Source organism: Squalius cephalus (genome assembly GCF_949319135.1).
Source record: "Squalius cephalus genome assembly, chromosome: 4".
In the NCBI taxonomy this organism is placed as follows: Eukaryota; Metazoa; Chordata; class Actinopteri; order Cypriniformes; family Leuciscidae; genus Squalius; species Squalius cephalus.
Window position 1 is genome coordinate 34,319,548 of NC_137125.1, and position 1,064 is coordinate 34,320,611.

A 1,064-nucleotide genomic window follows, 5' to 3' on the forward strand; every position below is an offset into this window, starting at 1 on the left:
GAAGCTCAAGGAAAATTGGCTTCCATTTTGAGTATGTGATGGCCTTCCTGTCATAACATTTTTTATGCGTGGTGGGCCACCGCTCATTTCTTTTTAGCCGCAGGGCTGTTAGCCACCCTGGGGTAGAGTAGTTGGTCTTCTTAAAAAAAAAGAACTTTTTTGCTTTAGGTTTAGACTGACGCTGGCGCTTCAGATAGATCTTATGTCTTACCTATTGGTTTGCGACATTGGTATCCTGAGTACTTCGCTCCCCTGAGCTCTGTAAGGTGTCAGTAGGTGAGTGTTTTACAGCCTCTCAATCAAGTAGGCTGTGGCTCCCCCGAGCTCTCAGGTGGATCTATGCTTGTAGGTCGGCCCTAACCCAGGCCGCCTCTGTAGCTGGCCTAGGCTAGGTTTGGGATGTTGGAGGCGTTCTGCTAAGTATAGCTGCCACATTCATTATGTGTTAGGCTTCCTCCCCTAGATTTCAGCCTCCTCCCTTAAATGGGAGTTGTTGGCCAAGGCCCGCCCCTTTCACTGCATTCAGGGGTGGTAGAGTAATGCAGGGTGGTAGTTGAGGTATGATCCTTCAGGCAGGGTTAGGCTGTCTTTCGCTCTGCGATGTGATAGTTTGCCAGACCCTACCGAACAGAGCTACTTGGATTAGGCCTCTAGAGATGGCTCCACTCAGCCCGTTGAGCTGAACCACTCGAACGAGGGGTGAAGGTTGGTTGGCTTGCAAGCAAGCCCCGCTTCCCCAGGCTGGGCACAGGACAAATCCCTGTTACCCTTTGGAGCCACTTGCAGGCCCGCTCCCTGTCTAACATTTCAGGGGCATATGGTGTTACTCCCCCACTAAACGCGGGGTAGTTTTGAGTAATCCATTTTCAGCTCTGTATTATCTACCTCACACCACGATGGCTCCGGTTGAGCAGGGAGTTCTAACTACATTTCATTCCGGTATTTGAACTCCGCTCCCTTGAAGCCAGGGCATTGCCATGAGCTGACGCCCATGCATTTAGTAGGTAGGCCCTTGAAATGGGGCCTCCACTAGGCAGAGTGGCGTACGTTGTACTCCCCTGCTA